The following is a 22,493-nucleotide window of genomic DNA, read 5'->3' as shown; positions in this document are numbered from 1 at the left end:
TAAAAAAGTTTTTTTGTCAAAATTTAAATTTTCAAAATTTGGAGCCTAATATCTGCGAAGATTCGTCGAAAATAAAAAATCCAAACAACCGTAGATGTGCCTTGTCTCAGACTATGTCAACATGTATCAAATGTTAAAATCCGATGATTATTGTAAATATTACAGCAATATTTTAAAAAAATGACAACTTGGTGATTTCGGACATTTCACACTGTCTCAGAAAGTTCGAAATAGCTTTAAACTCTTAAGTCACCCACTTTCACGATAAAACCGAAGACATCTAATCAATCCGACAAGTAGTTTCTGAGATATGCCCAAGCAGTGTGAAACCCTAATTACAATAAAAACTGAAACAATTTAATTTTAATCAGTTTATGTACAATAATACATGCATTACATTATTATATGCGTTGCGACTCGTGTGTTAATTTCTACGTCCGAAATATTAGCGATGTAGCTCCTTAAACGGCCAAATTGGCTGTTTGGACGGACGTCAAATTGTCTTCCAGCTGATGATGATATATGAACTTTCATATAAAAAAAATGGCTGGAAATGATCTTTTGCCCACCAAAACCTGTAAATAGACATGTAACAATCATAGTATGATGAGAATGTCTCAACGTGTTCGAGGTGTTTCAAATACATCATCGAATGGACAGTATACAGAATATCTATTCAGTCATATTATAATATTTCGATCGCTAAAACAGTCATGTAGAGGTGATGTTTACTCCTCTTAATGTAAAACGTCACCAAAAAACGTTCTTCAAACACGAACCTTATTATTGTGAAATTATGATTCCATTTTATAAACCGATTAACTCTGTCTTGTATGTTTAAGTAAATATACAGTCATATTATATGCATTCAGCAAAAGTAATGCTATAGTTTTTATACCATTATTGTAATATATATTAATGATTTAGTTTTAATACCATTATTGGTTGATCAATATAAACGAATGCACTAGTTTTAAAACCATTATAGTTTGATAAATATGACTCAATTGAACGATTTATACACACGGAATACAACCATTAATGTTTAACATCCTATTGAAGATAACAGCAGCGTGAACGTGAATAGTCATCAGAGATTCTTTGGTAGGAATCGACATTATTCGTTAAAACACATCCACAGCAAGCGCGTTGTCGCAGTTTATAGCAAGGGTACACAGAACCGATTAACATAAATATGCTGCGGATGAACCTGGGAGACAATATACGATAGTGAGTCGAGTTTAGCATAGTCTCGTTAAACACTTTCCCCAAGTTTTTAAAAATCAGTTTCATTGGTGATCCGCTGTTTCACAATTTTTAGTGGGCTATGCCGGACAAGCGTATCAAGTTGCAGGGTTTTGTGTCGGTGCCAGTAAATATTTCCCAAAGTTCTTGGAAAAATTGGACGAATATCGTCTGCTGTATGGCGAACTGGAGAAAATGGTACAGATTCGACGATTTCATAAATTATTCGGTGTTACAACTTGCATAGGTTATGTGGGTTCAATCGTAGCAAACTTTAGGCAGTTAAGAAATTATATGTTGATAGCAGCTAAGAACACCCCGGCTTTTTTCTACCCATTTGATGTTAATAATCCGATTACTATGATTTCCTTCCAGTTTTATCTGAGTGTGGTGTTGTGTCTGACTTCAGTTGTCTCAAATTTAGCCTTCATTCTTTTTTTTTCAACATCATATATCTTTGTATCAGAAATTAGCCACATAGAAACCCGAATAAAGGAACTCATATATTCTAAAATAGCCAACTCTCCAAACTGTAAAAGGGAAACAATAATTGACCGGAAGCGAGAAATCAACCACATGGGATGCAGACAAAAAGGGAATAGAATTAACCCTAATCTGAAACCGGCTGGTGTTTTAAGTTCGTTTGAACAGACAGGGGGGCAGGAATTAAACGAAAATTCTGATTTGAAGCAAAACAATACAGGAAATAACAGTACAACTGTCGACTGTGAAGTCGCCTTCGAAGGATTGAGACAAAAGTATGAAATGCTGCTCGATATTTTATCCACAGTCAATTCCTTTTTAACCCATATCATCTTTTCATCTTTTGTCACAACTATCCCATTAACTTGTCTTGTGTTGTATGGGCAGATAAGAAGCGTACTTACTAATGAATTTTGGAACAGTCTGCTGTCAATAACAAGCACGTCATTTTACCAGATGTGTATGGTGTTATTTGTGGGAGCTTATGTTAGCGTCAAGGTAAGTAGTTCGTGTCCACGTTTTTGTTTAGCAAGCATCCAGCATCAATTTCAATAATAAAATTATCATGTATAAATACTTTCTTTTCACTGTTCATTGTAAATGTATTTGTTTCTTGTTGATGCACACGAAACAAGCCCAATTAAAAATAGAAAGTGATTAACAGTATTATTAATTGTAATCAGCGATTAAACGTAGGTAGATGTTTCAAGACCGTAGCTCAAATAACATACATTATACAATGTTGGAAATCTCAAAAGTTTTTAAATTTATTTAATATAGTTAAAATTATATTAAATAAATGTTTTTGATTTGGAAATGTATTTGGTCTGAAAATTAATAATATTTACTATAACATGATAACATAAAACACAATATCGAAATCAATATAAATACTATTTACATTTTACAATAATGAATTCCTACATTTCAAAGAATGGTATATATTATAGTTGGGTAGAATGTCAATAACTGATGCATTTTACAATAATGAATTCCTACATTTCAAAGAATGGTATATATTATAGTTGGGTAGAATGTCAATAACTGATGAGTTTTCGTTCAAACTATAAAGCATACTATATAAATAGTATATAATTATTTTATCCAATATTTTATGTATTTTACCGCATATGCTGGATATAGTGAGTATCGTCCAATATTCCCTAAAATAACACTGGCACTTGAACACAATATCGAAATCAATATAAATACTATTTACATTTTACAATAATGAATTCCTACATTTCAAAGAATGGTATATATTATAGTTGGGTAGAATGTCAATAACTGATGAGTTTTCGTTCAAACTATAAAGCATACTATATAAATAGTATATAATTATTTTATCCAATATTTTATGTATTTTACCGCATATGCTGGATATAGTGAGTATCGTCCAATATTCCCTAAAATAACACTGGCACTTGAACGTTTAAGAACCTTGAGCACATGATTTGAAAACTTTTAATTTGTGGGGCATAATATGTATGTCCCCAGGTTTCTGCCCCATAGAGAAGTATTGGTACAATCATTTTGTCGAACATTTCAAGTGCAATATTTAAACGTATGCCATGACATTTTTATACGCCCACATTTTCATGTGGACTTACATTGTCGTCGCCCCTGTCCATCCGGACGTCTGTCCGTCCACAGTTTGTTTGTTGACATTCTACAGGTTACAAAATTCTTATCCGATTTTGACGAAACTTGAAATATAGCTTTATCACCAAAAGATGTGGACACTCTAGAGGTCACAATTGTCATCTGATCTCGATGAAACTTTAAATGCATGTTTTATAACCCAACGATCTTGGTTCCTTTCGATATTTGCGCATATCGGATCATAACGCCCCGATTGTACGAAAAATCACGCCTTTAGCGTGTGTCCCCTCTAGAGGTCACAATTATTATCCGATTGAACAAAACGTTCGAGTATATATATCACCGTTACATCGTAATGATGGTGGAATTCGGATTTCGTGAAAATAGGACCAAAACGGCCGGACAAAATGGCCGCCCCTCGTACGCAAATAGTGTAAAAAAAATATGGTATATCAAGGTCATTATGTAAAGGTCATAATTCTGATCCGATTTTGATGAAACTTAGAAATACATGTTTATAGCAAAAAGATCTTGGTACCTTTCGATATTCGCACATATGGATCGTAACTTACTGAATTATGGCCCTTGATTTACGGAAAATCGCGTTTTTAGCTTGTGGTCTCTCTAGGGGGCCACAATCTCTATCCGATTTAAGAAAAAAGCGTTTGAATATATCACCGTTACACCCTAATGATGGTTGAGGTCGAATTTCGTGAAAATCGGACCATAACTGCCTGACAAAATGACCGCCCCTCGTAAGCAAATAGTGTAAATATATGGTATATCAAGGCTGTAGACCCTCTAAAGGACACAATTTTGATGAAACTTGAAATACATGTTTATAGCCGACAGATCTTGGGCCCTTTCGATATTCACGCCTATCGGATCGTAACTTCTTGAATTATGGCTCTTGATTGTAGGAAAAATCGCGTTTTAAGCTTGTTATCCCTCTAGAGGTAAAAATTTTTATGACCGTTACACCCTAATGGTGGTTGAGTTTGAATTTAGTGAAACTCGGACCAAAACTGCTGGACAAAATGACCGTCCCTTGTACGGAAATAGAAATAGTGTAAATATATGATGTATCAAGGTTATGGATCGTCTAGAGGACACAACTTTGATGAAACTTGAAATACATGTTTATAACCCTTCGATATTTACGCATATCGGACAGTAACTTCCTGAATTATGGCCCTTGGTTGTACGAAGAATCGCGTTTTTAGTTTGTGATCCCTCTAGAAGTCAAAAGTTTTATCCGATTGGACACAAAAGAAAACAAAAACAAAAAACGTTTGAATACACCGTTCGTTACACCCTATAATGGTGGTTGAGTTCGAATTTCGCGAAAATGGATCTTTATGCGTGTTGAATGTTTGAGATATAGAGGATATTTGTCGTTTTAGAGTGAATAACATATTTTATTTCATCGAGAAGCAAGAAAACTTATATTTTCACGAATGCGTAGCATGAGTGAAAATATTAACGTTTTCTTGCTTAGAAATGAAATAAAATATGTTATTCACGACAAAACGACAAATGTTCTATTTATTTTATGATTTTACAATCATTTTAGGTAAAAACAACTAGCCAGTGGAATAACACTTTTATTTCACTGATAAAACGCGGTATTCCACTACTGATCATAAAATAAACATTTTTATTTTACTTGATATCATTTAATTAACTTGAGTAACTTTATATATTAAAAGTATTTATTTATTTATTCTTAGAATATTTAAAATATTGTAAAAGGGTCAATATAATGTGTTGTTCTATTTTAAAGATTTTATGTAATAATTGTTTCATGTATATTGAATAAAAAGAGTTTAGTCCGTTAACTGATGTACAGCACGAATTTTCGTTTACGGTATAATTCAATTCCTGAATTTGAAATATTGGTTTAGTGCAGCTAGGAGCCGGTCTGCGCAAGCGTGATAATAGCGGATCAATTCAAATGAAGGTTGTGTATTTTTTTGTATCGCACAATTCTACATGAAAATAGTGTTGGATTGTTATAAATTTTTGCCAGATGTGGAAAGAAATGATTCCTTTTGGCGATCAAAGAAGAATCATGGTGAAAAATAGCCGACAGGGATTCCAAAATAGCCTTAGAACCGAGATGGGGAGAAAAGCCTTACTTTCATATTAGTTGTATAGCGCATTCGCCAGTAACGGATAGAACAGAGCCGATAATAGTACTAAAGTAACCGGTGATTGTGGTGACCCGGTCTGCCCACTTTCACATCCTGTATTTGCTGAAATTGAAAGTGAAAATGGAACTGATTTTGAGAAGGAAGTTTTGGATGCAGACAGAATTATTCTTGAACAGCAGCTGAAAAGTTTACAATTGCCACTGGGAACTCATCATGATGTCGATACAAGTATCGTGGACACACATAAATGTGTGTACACTTTGCCAGATAACACCATAACAGACGTTCTTATAACGTGCTATGTGATATTCTCCCCTGTAGATGTTTTGACAAGGGTAAAATTTGTGACATCATATCAAATGTTTTAGGGGACTCAGAATTACATAATTAATATGGAAGCAGAAGACTCAGATAAAACCGACGAGGAGGTTTCATAAAACTTTTAATAATGCATATCTTATGATACGTACATGTATGTTAGAAACTTGTATAAAATATTACTTTTCACCAGTTTACTGCATTATGTGGAAAATGATCACATAATTTTAAATATTAATTACATCTGAAAATGAATCGCATATATTATTTTTTGAATTTGATACGTTCTTTATAAATATACATTTCTGACCAACCCTACATGTACATTATCTTAATGAATATTACTTTTTCATGGCTATTTGCAATGAGATATATATGTGGATAATATTTAATAAACAGGTCTTTTCAACATACATGTAGTGTTTTTTAATCGTAGAAAGTATATCCAATGTTTATGCATTTGAACGATTTAAAAGACAAAGACATGGCCTAAACCATCTAAACTTTATATATAATTCAATATTGGTAGTTCTCTGTATTACCACAAATTGCTTTCCATTATTGTATGAAATATTTAACTTGGTACTAGCATGAACTAATAATTAAAATATTTTGGGTTCCGATCCGTTTCTTTCCATTTTGTGTTTACTTTGTTCGGACATTAATTGGTACATGTAACTTGTGCTGATCCCTTGGTCGCAGTTGAAAGTCAGAGATGAGTGCCAAAAATGCTGCTGTCCACCCCTATATTTATCATAAAGAATAACCACAGAAAAATGGAATATATATATTAAAGATGAATTATGTAAGAACTAAATCTGCCTATTAAAGGGTTTTATTTTGACTTTATATGTTATATAAACTATTATTTAGACATTTATTCATATGGCAAGATAAGCCTATGATAAACTCTCTAGGCAATCGGATGGCGCAAATGTAAACAGATTAAAATATGACCGCCATTTAATGATATTCACAAGCCTATGATCAACTCTCCAGATCACCCGAATTTAGGATTAAAGTACAGTAAGAATTCTACATAAATGCTAAAAACAATCCCACTGAGTTCCACAAAGATCTCCTTCGGGTATTGCATTTATGATATCCTAATAAACAATCACACCTATATCCTGTTCACAAGCAGTACCACAATTGTGGATGAATGAACTCGGGGATATTATATGTTAACATTAAACATGGGTGTATAAAATTGCATATAAATAATTATCAAAGAATTTCCTACTATCCCATACTAAAATAACACTATTCCTTTAGTTTTACAGCACTTATTAAATTTAATGAGTTTGGCCATTCTGTGCAATTTTTCATTTCAATTTGAAAAATAATACACACTGCAATATGAATGTCATGCACAAGTATGCTTACACCGTGTTAAAAACACTTTGTATAAGATCTAACCCATATTTCAAAACATTTCAACAGAAATATGTTTCTTTTTGTCAGTTAACCATTTATGGAGGTTTTCCATTTCAACTTTCTTGAACACATCAGTGAACGTCTAAAATCCACCAAATTAAATCTTTATCAAATATTTCCGATTCCGTAGATGCATTTTGCTCGTGTCATATATAGATTAATGACATAACAGATGATTAAATACATCTAAGTTGTGTTTCTGTATTTGTCACGTTAGTAAACACGTGAATAAATAATAATCAAACCTGGCCATTCCTTATGATTTCAATAATGAAAGCAAAATACATTACACAGACCCTTTTGTTTATTGGCGTGCACGTAAAAGATCCCTTGGCAGTTGGAATTCGATATAAGAGTAGGCCAAGTGCCGCTGTCCGGGCAAAATTTCTCTCATAGCACACTGTATGGCGTATGCCCGTCTTCATTAGCCCAGTTCGGAGCAAAACAGTAGGACGTTAAACCTCATTTCATTTCCCTTTTGTTTATCAAGACGAAAGTAAACAATATTACATGAAATTGTTATAACTGTTAAGATATTATTAGGGTTTACTTACCATCTGAAGCTTGTGGTGCAGGTGTTGTTTGAGGTACAATAGTTTCTTTGGGAAGTATTTTTGCTGGCATTCTAGAAACTGAAATAAAACAATACCGGTTTTTCATTTAAACAAATGCAAACATTTAATTTTTTTACTTCATATTACCGGCACATACTAATGTGGTTGGGAACGTAACATTTGTCTTGTAGTTTGTAAAATCATTATTTTATTAGTACCGTACGTGATTTTATTTTTTGAGCGAGAATACTTTTTTCAGGAAACTGCAAAAATAAACGACTAATACTAGGCCTACCTGATAATAGAGATGGTAATACTTGTGGATGTAGACTGTCCTAAACATTTTGTCTCTCAATAGTGATATGATTTCTATTCTTGACTGAAAATATTAAATTTCATATAATAGAAATTAAAAGTATAAATTAATTATCAAAGTTGTCAGTTAAATTTTTAAGTGGTCAAGAAAGATTATAATAATTTACCAGTTTTCATTGAGACAATATTTATTTTTACTGAGTAGCTCAACACTTCAATTAATATCTCATGAGCTCAGCAATAACTAACAAAAAAAAGGTGTATGGCGTTTGTTTCAAAGCTGAATATAGTTGACTTACCGCCCGAAGAGACTGTTTGTATTTTATTCAGTTTGTTGAAACAACAGTCTGGTTAAAACACAGATCCTATTTCTTTTCGTTTTTATAGTTCAAAATTTACTTGTCTTTACTACACTTGTCAGGGATAAGCCAATGAAACGGTCTGTTACGGCGAGCTTTAGGCGTGTTTTGCACGGAACTGTGGGTAATCCACTAGTAACATCAATGCTGATTGGTTAATCAAATGTCTGACGTCATAGGTCATAAGTCGGTCTTTTGGCCTCTGACGTGACCTATGGTTATAACTTGTCAGATCTTCATGTAGTGTAGGCCATCGAAAGTATAAAAAAACGAAACGAAATATAGATCTGTATTTTAATCAGATTGTTGAAACAACTGATACATATGTGCACGACAGTCCGTCTCAATCGCCTGCTGCGTGGTCCAACATAAAAAAAAAGATTCTGCATGTGGCAATGTTGACATTTGCAGCCATTTTGTATAGTCTCGTTTATCCCACAATTAATTTTTCTGCAATACTCTGCTACGCGCTGGATAATTGAGCATAGTAATGTAGCCTTGTCACCAGACACATTACGGTAACATATTTAGAGGTCTGGTTAATCCCGATTGATTTTGTTACGGTGTTAGGTATTGGTTGTAAATCGGACTAAATTGACCAGTCATAATTTGGAACAGAAATTTGCTTTCGTTACAGCAGTGTTTAGTGGGATTAGGTCTAATCAAACGAAATACTGGGAGGAGTATGATTATCAATAGGCCGCAGTATGGGCAGTAGAATTATAAAATATCGTCGCGGGTAATTAGCTGTATCACACATAAGGACGAATAGGGACAAGTAAGTAAGTCGAGCCGACCCAAACCAGTGGTTGAATACGAATGAATTCGGTCATAATAATCATAAGTGGATTCGGTCATACGATTGAAATAAGGAATGGGAAGTACTATAAGGTGTCCATAAAAGGAAAACTAATTGTGTTAAATAAAATAGAAACAAGGACCAAGACGACATGAGAGAACGAGTATGCTCTAGCACAATAATCTATAAATAATATCTTCAGTGCCTGCCTGTATCATCATTGTAGAACGAGCAGACTCTGGTACAATAATCTGTAAATAGTATCTTTCGTACCTGCCTGTGTCATTATACAACGAGGAACCCCTAGCACAATAATCTGTAAATAGCAGCTTCAGTAACTACCAGTATCCTCATTATAGAACGAGCATGCTCTGGTACAATAATCTGTAAATAGTACCTTCAGTAATATAGCGAACAGTATCAGCATTATAAAACGAGGAAGCTCTAGCACAATAATCTGTAAATAGTATGTTCAGTAACTACCAGTATCATCATTATAGAACGAGTATGCTCTGGTACAATCATGATACCGGTAAATAATATCTCCAGTAACCATCATTGCAGTATCATCATTATAGAACGAGTATGCTCTGGTACAATCATGATACTGGTAAATAATATCTTCAGTAACTAACAGTATCATTATTATGGAACGAAGAAACTCTAGCACAATAATCTGTAAATAAAGTCTTCAGTAACTGCTAGTATCATCATTTAGTAGCAGTTTGACCTGTACTTGCTATTATTGTAATTAAAGCATTCTCTGTGTAGTGGTATTAGCTAGTAGTCGTACGAAGTATCACCAGTAAGTTGTAGTATCAACAAGTATCGCATGTAGGATGTGTCATTTGGTACCATCGAAAGAAGTAGAGTCATGCGAAATAATAATATGACATACATGTATCTTGAACGGTTGTCGTCTCTTGGATGGCGATATAGTCTGCTAATTGACGTCATGAGTTAAAAGGTCAAAAAAGTGAACAATAAGGGTGATAATAACGATAGAATTTCAGAAAAAGGGTACTGAACAAACAGGACCAAAACCCAACAACGACAAAAGAATAGCTAAAACTCTGCTATTATAGTAAGTACAGGAGGAACGCACTACACACAAATAAAACCGACAAGACTACAAACCTGCGGACAAGACACAAACTACACAATCATTGAACTGTAGCATCCGTGTACTAACAACCGTACCCTGATATTTAGTATTTGTTCGAATCTCTAACACACTCACAACGGTACCCTGATAATTTGTATTTGTTCTAATCTCTAACTGCTAAAACACTCACAACGGTACCCTGATAATGTGTATTTGTTCTAATCTCTAACAGCTAAAACACGCATAACGGTACCCTAGATAATTTGTATTTGTTCTATCCTCCAACCACTAATGCGCTTATAACACATTCTTATTGTTGAATTCCAAGAACTTCATGGCTATAATAATAAAAGATAAGTATAATAACGGTACCCTGCTAATTAGTATTTACTCTAATCTTACAAGTTAGCGGTTACAGTGGATATTTAAATACAATTATCTCTTCAATGAAATAATATTGCAATTTTGGTGTATGCTACATTATGACAGTTCATACATTATATATATTAGATAAACATTTCATTATAACTCACAGAAATGTTTTCTTACAAGACGAGATTCTCTAGTCCCATTCGACAATTTACCATTTTATCTATCAGTTCGGAAACCATTTGAGATGTATGTTATGCTGTAGTTGTCGAGATGTTGTTTTGGCTTATTTGAAATAACAATGTCTACTGAAAAACTGACATTTGTACCAGCTCTACAGACACCTTTCGCATTTTATGTCAATTTTTGCGATATATTTTCCAAAAACGGACAATAAACGAAAAGGGTTATTCTATTTGATTTATTCTGTTAGGCGTATGTCGCTGCTGTGGCTATGGGTATTCAGATACTGTGTTATATTGTTTATTCATTTAAGTGATACGGTCGTCGCTATTATAATATATGGGATTGCATTGTATTATGTTATCTATTCTTACCAAGCTGTTGCGCTGTGTCGGGGCTTCAGCAAAAGAAATCGCATGGTTTCTGAAATTCGGTGAATAAAGAAAACTGGAAAAAGTTCAACGACTTGACCTTTTTCTGCATTTCGCCATCGTTATTCATATAACGACTGCGGTTGTTTCCTTTAAACAGGGGAGGGAGGGGTGGGGCACGGTGGGTAAGATGCTGGCTCGCTAGCCTGGAGGTCGGGTGCTTGATCCCTACATTGGCCAAGAAAGTTCATCCAGAATTTCCGGCGCTGTTTACCCTTTTGGACACGTGACAGATACGACCAACCAAATCGATAGACTCTCGCTTTGTGGACACGTGACAAAGATGAGCAACCAAACGAAATTTAGACAACATAACCACGCCTCTGAAGACGTATGGACAACAGATTTTAGAGAGACAGATACAAAATTGTCAGTCCTTAAAATAGAATATTCCCTCAGATTTGATCGGCTAGATTTTGCCATAGAGTAGAGATCGACAAAACCACGAATAAAGACCCGGGAAATCATCAACTATCATCCGTCGTGAATCCTATTGCTCATACTTGGATGGAGTGGAAGGGAATATGGAAAGTGTGAGACAAGAGTACGAAACGCTATTACATATTTTATCTTCAGCGAACGCATTTTTAACGAACTCCTTCTTTTTTAGGATGACCCGTGCACTCTACAGAAAGTTGGTCTCGACACGGCTAAATGTGCACGCTTCAGTTGCGTGTCTCGAACTGATTTCTGACTACCCCGCACTCTCTTTGAGTCGATAAATAGCCATGGCACGTGCAATCCTCTAAAAATATATCAACTATTACAGCCGTAAAAAATATATTGTTGACGATTTTGAATAGCAGTAAAATTTAACTTCTTGGTTATTACAGCAGCTTTAGATATTACGTTTGTTTTATTTTTTAAATTGATTTATCATTAACTGTACCGTTAAGAGCGGCATCTTTTGGTTTAGTACAAATAATATCTCTGAATCACTTTCGTTAGCAGGAACATGATACTAGCAGTAGTTTCATTTTACTTTTACAAGTTTCTTAAAACAATTGTTGAGTTGTCTAAAGTGCTTATTTCTAAATTCAATTTCTTGTTCTAGCTTTCTGTTATGTTTCGTAAAAAAGTAGTCTTGATTATCCCGACCTGTCAATCTGACATAGAATGGTCGATTGACTAGTTAAGCGAGACTAATTTCAAAACAAGGGCACGTAACCTATCTTTTACTCAAAAGTGTCTGGATGTTATGGACGACATTTGGAACCAGTTTTCAGTCTATTATTTATGTATTGTTTAATGGTCGAGAGCGAGACATTAAGTAATATATTGTAACAACAAGAGGACCGTCAGGTCCGAGTGTTTTTAAAATATATTACGCAATGTCTCAGCTCGAGACCATTAAACATCTTAAAATACAGACACTCCGCACGTGCGTTTACAGTGAAATACGTCACTCGAGTCTAATATTTGACAAGGTACGATTGGCAAGTTGCCCGTACGATTATTTGAAATAATGGTACGCCAACATCAAAGGGTGACGTCACATCTGTATTTTAAGTATTGTTTAATGGTCGAGAGCGAGACATTAAGTAATATATTGTAACAACATGAGGGCCGTAGGCCCGAATGTTTTTACAATATATTACGCAATGTCGTAAGCTCGAGACCATTAAACATCTTAAAATACTGACACTCCGCACGAGCTTTTACGTCACACTAGTCCAATATCTCACTGGTATGAATAAAGTACTATTGGCAAGTTGCCCGTACGATTATTTGAAATAATGGTACGCCAACATCAAAGGGTGACGTCACATCTGTATTTTAAAGATGATTAATGGCCATAGCTAATTAAGTACTACAACATGATCGTTTATTTAGTGACTATAATTGTGTGAAACTGATTTGAGGCTTGGCATATATATAAATATTGTGGCGTAATTGTCGAGATATTTGGAGATATTTATTTATGGTGGGTCACCCTATCTTTTTGTCGTTTTTTATAAGTCTACAGTTGACCAGCTCTATGCAATGATAACAGGGACACAGAAAGAAGGATTTATGCATCATCTTCTGACGATAACACAATTATCTTTATTTCAGATGGCTATCATTTTTTGTGAACGTATATTGCCGTCGTCCCTGTCTGTGTGTCGCCCTCAGACCGCAATTCTTAACTGATTGTCTTGAAACTTTACATACTTACTCCTTATACCCTGTTGATTTTGGTGCATGTCCGACCCCAGGGGCAGCCACACCCTTTTTTGTATTTGTTTGTTTGTCGTCTAAAGGTAGCATTTCTTAACGGATCCACTTCAAACTTTGCATACTTATTCCTTATACCCTAAGGATCATCACTATTGTTTTTGGTACATGCCCAACCCCAAGGGGGAGAGCCTGTATGTTGCCTACAGGGCACAATTCTTGACTTATAGTCTTGAAACTTTACATACTTATTCCTTATACCCTAAGGATAATCCCTATTGTTTTGGTGCATGCCCTTGATGCATGCCCTACCCCCAGGGACAGAGCCACGCCCAATTTTTGTGTTTATCGTTTACAGGCCGCAATTCTGAATAGATCAACTTAATACTTGGCATATGTATTCCTTATAGCCTAAGGGCGTCAACTATTGATTTTGGTGAATGCCCTGACCCCCTGGGGCGAAGGCCACAATTCTGAATGTCTTGTGTTTCGCCTACAGGCCACAATTCTTGACAGATCCTTTTGAAACTATGCACACCTATTCCTTATACCCTAAGGATGACAACTGCATGTCCCGACCCCCAGGGGCAGGGCAGAGCCACGCCCAATTTTTGTGTTTATCGTTTACAGGCCGCAATTATGAATAGATCAACTTAAAAATTGGTACTTGGCATATGTATTCCTTATAGCCTAAGGGCGTCAACTATTGATTTTGGTGAATGCCCTTACCCCCAGGGGCGAAGGCCACAATACTGAATGGATTATTTTGAAACTTGGTATACTTATTCCTTATACCCTAAGGACGGCAACTATTGATGTTGTCATTTCAATAACAGGGTGGTGCCTATTTATATTGTTCCATATTCAACCCCCAGAGGCAGAGCCACACCCGATTTTTGTATTTATCATCTACAGGCTGCAATTCTGAATGGATCATCTTGGAACTTTGCATTTTTATTCCTTATACCGCAAAGACAGCAACTATTTATCTTGGGGCAGTTTCATACCCACTTTTTTGTTAATATTTTGTCTGTAAATTTGGCAAAACAAACCCAACGCCTAACCTTCTTTGCCTCTTGTCATATTACAGCCATTTCATATTTCATTGTCTTCATTTTAAAAAGTACCATATCAATCAAAGCTGGAATGTGGACGTATATTGCAGCGTTAGCGATGCTCTTGTCTTTTAGGAGCTTATATTAGCGTTAAGGTGATAATATCTTCTATTTTCAGATAAAGAAACCCCTAGAACACGTGATGAAGATAGACACAAGAAATTGTTCACATGGTTTAATGTCAACGGTAAATAAATACTGTCTTATAATTCGTATCTTTTGGTTACTTATCCTGTTGGTAAAACAAATACTGGCTTATAATTCGTATCTATTGGTTACTTATCCTGCTGGTAAAAAAATTATTGGCTTAAAAGTTCGTAACTATTGGTTACATATCCAGTTGGTAAAAGGGCTTTATATAAACCACGATAACCATTGTAGGACTACCGACCATGTTTGTTGTCTCTAATACAATGAATGAGATGCGTTTAACATTCTACTTTTCTGCACCAACCGGGAAATGAAAAGGGCATCTGGTATATAGTGGACAATGGGGGATATCTGGCCCGGGTGATGGCGTTTGCCGCTACACTTATCCAATTCCAACCCACCAGCACCATAGTCACCAAGCCACCGTAGAGACAAAGGTTTTAATACCCAGACTGCCTGTAATTGACTGATAACGGCCTGTATGTACATTGCTGGTAAAACCAGCTTCATGGATACAGTGTAATCAGTTTAAATATATATTACAGGTTTCATTGTTTGCAGTAAGACTGATGTCGCCACCTACCGGCTTTACAATATATGAATTGTTTGCAATAGATACAACAACTATACTAACGGTACGTTGGATTTGATCATTAAATAAATAAATTAAATTTAAATTGACGCAATCAACTCTTTGGAACTGTGATGAAACATAACCCTTGGTGTAAATTCTTGTATTGAGGACGAGACCTACTGACTCTTGAGGCATACTGACCCTTGTATTTGTCGTTGGATATACATGCAAGACAAGGTATTTGTCGTAGAATAAGACAGTTAAGATTACGAATTGTGTTTAATGTTTTGTTGATTGAAGTTAATTAATGTAATATTGCTTATAGATTGCGGGGACGTTTGTAACGTACATCATTGTTATGGTACAGTTCGCTCAAACACCTGATGGTGGTTCTGTATCCTGCTCAAATGGAACTGGAACCTTCTGATTAAAACAGCTGAAACGTGTTCTCTACCTTGTTCAAATGGACCTGGAACCTTCTGATTAAAATCGCCTGAAGACGTTTCTCTGCCGTCTTCAAAATGGAACTGCTTCAAACACGTTAAAGTGGAACTGTGATATAATATAAAGAACTTGTTTGTATCAAATTTCAACACGAATATGAACTCCCTTAACTTTACAATTCAGGGTCCGCAAAACAGGTTTAAAGGCGTTCTAAGCATGAACGAAAAATTCAAATTGTAATCAGTGGCTTTCCACCTGTTTATGCTTACCCTATGAATCCAATCATAACCAAACAGTAGACAAACTAAATCAATTTCTTTTACAACAATAACTAAGCTGATAATCTTTAAATGACATTCATGTAGTAACTGGATAGAGTGAAAGAGTATTCTCTCAACATTATCAAGCTAACTTAACTGTTTCAGTTAAAGAATAGTAACCATCTATCTTTATATTATGTCCATTACAGCAAAAATCAAGTTACATAGTTAAATTACCCAAATGATCCATAACAACTTAAATAAGTTAATTTATATGGTGTTTTGTTTCGACCATTGCTTTGATGTTGCGTGGCATATGTTTCGAACATTGATTTGGTATTGCCTGTCCATGTTTGCTTTGATTCGTTCGTGGCCTTACCCGTCCCCGAAATAATGTCTCCAACGTTGAAATATTTAATTGTAAAATGTGTTACGCCTTAAATGTATTACCGGGTCCTTTGAACACATTTCCAAACCTTGTCTAGTATTTTGAAACTCTACATAAGCTTCATGTTGCAGCAATTCCCCAATAAAAAACATTCTATGAAGCAAACCATTTTAAAACAACAATTCGTTATATAACTTTTGTAGTTCTGTTATATTTAAAACAACAATTCGTTATATAACAATAAAGTCTGGTAAAAATTAAAATACCCGTGTTATAATTATGATTGTACAACAGCAACGTTATGGTGGTTACGCAGCACATTTTATTTCAAGCTTTGCTGTATTACTTTGAGCTTTAATTTGTATGTTTCAAATTTAATTTAATAAATACTGGAACGAAATATATGAATGAGTCTATAGACTTTGACAGCCATATATGGATGGACGGTGCACGTGCAACTAAAGGACGAATAAAACGTTCACAAAAGAGTATCTTTAATGACCAGGCAACCCTGGTCAAAAATTTTGGAAATATAGTCCATATTGTGTACTGGGGGTTTGGTTTGAAAACACGTCTTTATTCCAGAAGTGAATAAATCGAACTTCCGGAAAAAATTTACCTCAGTCCCGGCTTCTTCTTCCTTTCCCTTAAACTTAAAGGTACGGTAATGTTTTTTGGGGTGGATTATGCATGTTCATTATTTGTAGATTAAGAATCCAGAACCTGTCACCCTTTTTAAAATTTATATATTCAAGATGGCAGCCATGGGACATTTTTGGGTTATTTAGCTGTAAAATTCGTGACAAATTCCCTGTTTGAAGGTAGCTTCTACACTCAAAGCCATTAAAAACGCAATGTCAAATTCAAAGTTTATTTACTGCAACAACTTTTAACAAATGTACATAACAATTGACAAAATCGAGTTAACAAGCATCTGTGGATAATTTCAATGAAAGAATTCATTACAAATGCACAAAACCGAAACGTCAGAGAACCATGAAACCAAGCAGGGGTCAGCTGAAGTCAATATTGGGTATGTCTCACCACACGCTGTGGGATTGTTTGCCAATGATTTTTGAGTGCCTGTGCCAACTCTGCAACAGTTCGTGGTGGCACGGCTTGAGTTCGAACCCGTCGTCCAAGTTCATCCCAAAGGTGTTCGATCGGGTTCATAGCGGGCCAATCCATAACACGTACATGCCCAGAAAGTCTCTTGTCAACCTGGCAGCGTGTGGTCGAGCGTTGTCATGCTGGAAAACCATCTGTCGACGGACGCAATGTTGAGCCAGAAATGGAAGCAACACCGGACAAAGGATGGCGTCAACATAATGTTGAGCGTTGAGATTGCCTTTGACCACTACCAACTGAGACCGGAAGTTGACGTTGATAGCGGCCCAAACCATGAGGCCACCTTCCCCGAAACGATCCTTTTACAGCACGCAGTTACCAGCAAAGCGTTCGTGTCGACGTCGGTAGATACGGTGACGTCCATCAGGAAAAATGAGGTTGAATCGGGATTCATCCGAGAAGATGACATTTCGCCATGGTGTGTTGTGCAGATACCTCTGATTTGTGGCCCATTACTGTCTGGAAAGTGGATGGCGATGCAAAAGGATTTGACTTGGTAAGGTCGACAGCAGCGTAACCCAAGTGCAGTCAGGCGCCTTCGGACTGTTTCAGGGCTGATCTGACGTTGCCGTGTTCCATCAGTTCCCCTGGCAGTAGCAGTAGCTGACTGGAATCTGTTGCGCAGATGCTATAGTCGGATGTGGCGATCTTGAGCAGCGGTTGTTACAGGCCTAGCTCCAGGTCGGGATCGATCGGCAACGCTTCCAGTGGCGTGGAAGCGTTGTCTGAGGCGAGCAATGGTAGATGGGTGGACATTAAAGTGTCTGGCGACGGCTACCCGTGAAGCTCCCTGATCCAGCATGTCAATAGCTCTGTTCCTGTTTTCTAGTGTAAGGCGTGGCATTTCTCCGAAGTGATGAATGTTGCAATTTTGATCTGTATTTAAAGGGCCAGAGTGCAGGGAATGCACGTGCAAAACGTGTGATATGGGACTGCTTAAAATCGTAAAAAAGACAAGTATTGCGTTTGCACGAACAAAGTTTATACCGAGAACTCATATTGGGTTCAAACCCAGAACTCCACAAAAGGAGACCCATCACAAGTTTCACCTATGGGCCATAGTATAGGAAAGCCCAAAAAATCGTTTACCAGAAATATTTCACGAATTAGGCATTGCGTTTTTAATGGCTTCGAGTGTATAAGAATTCGACCAGCTGAATCAAATAAGCATGGGTATCCCTCTCAAATTGACGGCTAATGCCGCTAAAGGGTGGGGGGGGGGGGGCTCTTTAAAAATAGGGGCACATTTTGCCGGGAATATCATATAGGAGTGTAGTACATTGAAAATGGATTTTCGGATTCACTTAATTCAGATATAACCGTAAACATATGTTAATATAGTAGATGTAAGTAATGTGATTATGTAATACATTAAACTAAAGTTTCTCGGGGTTGTCGAATTCATATCTGAGCAGGTAAATGGGGTATGATTGCCTATGCTGTTCCTAGTATTCCCGTAAAAATGCAAATTCTTCGCAGTCTAACATGATCTGTGGGTGATCTTTGGGTCACACTTGTAGTGAAGCAATTAAAAGGCCCATGTTATTTTTAGACGTTTCTGAAGTTCAACTGTACCGTTAACGTTGACTGTTGATAAAACGGAAGTTAACATAATTTTCAGTAACTTCGTCTGTGAATTGATATTTAAACGTAACCTATACATGTGTTGTAAAGAGACTGCAGTATTTGTTTGGTGTGTGTGTGTGTGGGGGGGGGGGGGGGTATGTTAAAAAAACAAACAAAAAAAACCTCACTACAACTGGAACAATTAGTTTCCTCAGGTTTTGTGGAGGATGATTCGTTCTTTGTACCCGACGGCCCATGATGTCCCAAACATGTTCGATTGGGTTCAAATCAGAAGACATTGCTGGCCATGGAATTCGTGTCACAGCAGTATTTGCCAGATGTTGGTTTACAGCACGTGAACGACGAGGTCGTGCATTGTCGTCCATGAACAAGGGTCTTGTGGCAAGTCAGTGGTCATCGAAATGATCAATACTTTCACGATCCAGAACCTGCTGAATGTATCGAGCGCCTGTGAGTGAACCTTGTATAGTCACCAAATCCAGTCTACAGTCGTAGGAGAAGCCACCCCAAACCAATACGGATCCCCAGCCAAATGGTACTCTTGGCAAAATGTTCCTGGGGGCAAGATGTGTATTCCTAGTCCTGCATACGCGGGCTCTCCTATCAACAGCATGCAGGAGAAAACTACTTTCGTCGCTCCAGTGTATTCTCCTCCATGATCTTAGGTTCCACCTCTGCCTGTGCTCACACCATAACCTATGCTGACGCTTGTTGGTATTTGTGAGCTGTGGACGCCTGATGACCCTTCTGGCTCTTAATCCAGCAGCTTTGAGGCGGTTTCTCAGTCTGTTTGCTCAAGCGCCGATGAGGTAATCAAGCCTGTTTCAGAAGGGTGCTTGAACCAAAAGGCTGGCATCTAACATGCTTCCTCACCAGACGGCTTATTAAGGTGTAGTGAAACTGAGTTCTCATTGCAATTTCCTTGTAAGAAAGGCCTGTCCGATGAAGTCCAATGATCTGCCATCTCCATGGATCGGAAATTCTCCTTCGTACCATTGTCAATCAGAAGTGCAAAAAAGTGATAATGAGGTCGATACCGATACCCAATGCTTGTGGTTGTTTGAAACTTTGGTGTGTGCAACACATGGGTGGCAGGATTCACGTGCAGGTGGCTGCGTTCGCGAGAGACATTTTCCAATAAGTAACAACTTATTTTATCACCAATATAAATGGAGAGTTATATCGCGGGAAAGGTACTTCAAATGTTGTAGTGTTGGTTGGGAAGTATGTGATGATATTGAGGTGGTATTGGGTAGTATTGGCTAAATCGTCCCACCCTGGTTTAGAGTGAAGCAATTTGACTGAAATTCTCAGCATTTTCTGTTTTTATTATATTTTGTAACTAATATAGCGTGAACTGTCAGCTCTTTATCTTATCTTACCTTTCACATCATTTTAAGTATTTATTGTAATTTTAACCATTAGCGAAAACGTAACGTCAAATTAGAAATTCATTGTAATATGGACGTTCGACCATTAGCGAAAAACTTAACATCATTAAATTCTGTCGATCGGTAACCCCTTATATTTATTTTCAACAATCTGTCGGGATATGTCTGTGTTGCTAGGAATAAATGTCCATGTGACCCTGGATGTTAGTTGAAGTTATCTGTTTGGCTGGAAACATTTTATTTTCGACCAATTACAATCAGCCAATGCTATTCTAGCATAAAGATGCATTATTCAAGTGCTAAATCTGCCTAATACAGATATTTCGCTCGGCCTCAATATAAATAATTAATTAGACATTTATTTACATGCCAAACCCTGTTCTTCCAACGACGATAACTCTGCTCAGAATGGAGTGATTTGACTGAACTTTTGAACAATTTTTTCTTTTTATTATCTATTTTCTCACTAATATAGCGAGAACTGCCATTTCGTTACCTAAATCTTATACAATGGGTTGGGTTCCCGAATGGTTTATCGCGTGGGCATTAGATCATCATCTCTGTCATTGAGTCAAATACCGTGGTTATTACAAGGAGTATGGTAGCATGTCAACGCACAAGCGAATTATTGAAAAAAACTGAACCATATGTTAGTCCCGAAATAGACTAGTTTTGTTAAGTGGACGTTATACCCCATGTCTCTTTATCATACGGTGGGGGTGTCCTTATACACGTTGGTGGGTTATTTCATAGAAATTATGAAACGGTATCCCGTGTCCTCACGAATACCGTGCTAACACATAATGATGGTTCTTCCAACTATGACAATCGTGTCTCTTATGTCTAGGTCAATATAGCTTTCAAATTTACCTTATAGCAAGCACTATCACTATCCTGTCTGTTTGACTAGGACAATATCATTTTCTTTTTAACGTAGCAATCGCTATCTGGCGTTCACGAAATTCACATTTCCTTAGTGTAAGAGCCAAAACAACCTATTGCATATTATATAAATTGTATATATTAAATGTTATATATATTATTAATTAGACATTTATTAACATGACAAGACCTGGATCAACTCTCTACATCATCGGGTATATCAACATTTCCCTTGTGTAAGAGCCAAATCAACCTGTTGCATGTTATATAAATTTTATATATTAAATGTTATATATAGTATTTATTAGACATTTATTAACATGACAAGACCTGGATCAACTCTCTACATCATCGGATGCTCGCGATTTTCAGCGGATTTAAAAACGATTGGCAGTTAATGATTTTATTAAAATGGATAATCAAGACATTGTTTAGTACCGTAACAGTGGTATCCATACAGACCTAACTAAGCTCAGAATGAAGTAATTTGACTGAAATTTTCAACATATCCCCTTTTCATTTTCTATTTTTAGAGAGAACTGTCAGCTCTAAATCTTAAAAAATACATTTTTAAGTTTCTAGGTCGGTTAGTGAGTAGTATTGCACAGATTTCGCTTTATCGCACAATACTCATATTTCCGATGTTAATATTTTGCATTTTCTCGCCTACCAAACCCCTTGTAGACGTTATTGTGGCAAGACGCAAGAAGAGAGGATACTACCTGAGAATTCCCCAAGTAGTTAAGACCACTTAATATCCTACACCGGAACTAATTATCAATTGCGCCTAGCTTATTTGAGACCTCTGCCCAGAAGGTAAAGTAGCGTTCCACAAGTATGTCGGCCTGACTTTTCCTAACCTTAGTATATCAAATTTCGCCAACAATACCAGTGTTTTATTTTATTTATTACAACGGCGGTAATGGACGTGACACATGAGAAATAAAGCAATTAATGGAGTATTACAATAGAGTTACATTAACTATATCCATGATACAAATACACGATTATCTCTTTTCCCTTGGTAGGCTAATCCATATATATCTTCGTGTTGGTAGTCTCTT

The 22,493-nt window shown here is 36.4% G+C and overlaps 1 long non-coding RNA gene across 1 annotated transcript; it reads left to right on the top strand.

Annotated features, from left to right (window-relative positions):
- The first annotated feature begins 1,573 nt into the window (after positions 1 to 1,573).
- Positions 1,574 to 16,685, top strand: LOC126829251 (uncharacterized). The gene is made up of 4 exons (XR_008789038.1): positions 1,574 to 2,226; positions 14,744 to 14,812; positions 15,321 to 15,410; positions 15,675 to 16,685. It is a non-coding gene; the product is annotated as an uncharacterized LOC126829251 (long non-coding RNA).
- Positions 16,686 to 22,493: the final 5,808 nt, after the last annotated feature.

The sequence above is a fragment of the Patella vulgata genome, chromosome 8 (assembly GCF_932274485.2).
Source record: "Patella vulgata chromosome 8, xgPatVulg1.2, whole genome shotgun sequence".
Taxonomy (NCBI): Eukaryota; Metazoa; Mollusca; class Gastropoda; family Patellidae; genus Patella; species Patella vulgata.
The sequence above is the reverse complement of the archived record's forward strand: the minus strand, read 5'-3'. Positions and strand labels throughout refer to the sequence as shown.